We start from the raw sequence: 235 nt of genomic DNA, 5'->3' as shown, positions 1-235 counted from the left end.
CTGATTAACCTCGCCGCTCGGTTGCCATGTGTTGTGTTGAAAAGAAATAATATTTGGGGCCAGAAACGCCGAATTCACAGCCGACATCCCGCAGGTACTCTGCACGGTCACACTCCGGGGAAGGGACCCGGCCATGGGGGGTCCGGGCGAGCCAAGGTGTGTCCCCCCCACACGCCATCGTCGCTTGCGGGCGGCTCAGACCCGAACCCACCGGGGGGTTCAGCTCCGGGGCTGA

Source organism: Antrostomus carolinensis, unplaced genomic scaffold (assembly GCF_000700745.2).
Source record: "Antrostomus carolinensis isolate BGI_N321 unplaced genomic scaffold, ASM70074v2 scaffold48933, whole genome shotgun sequence".
Lineage (NCBI taxonomy): Eukaryota > Metazoa > Chordata > Aves > Caprimulgiformes > Caprimulgidae > Antrostomus > Antrostomus carolinensis.
Note: the sequence above shows the minus strand (reverse complement) of the source record.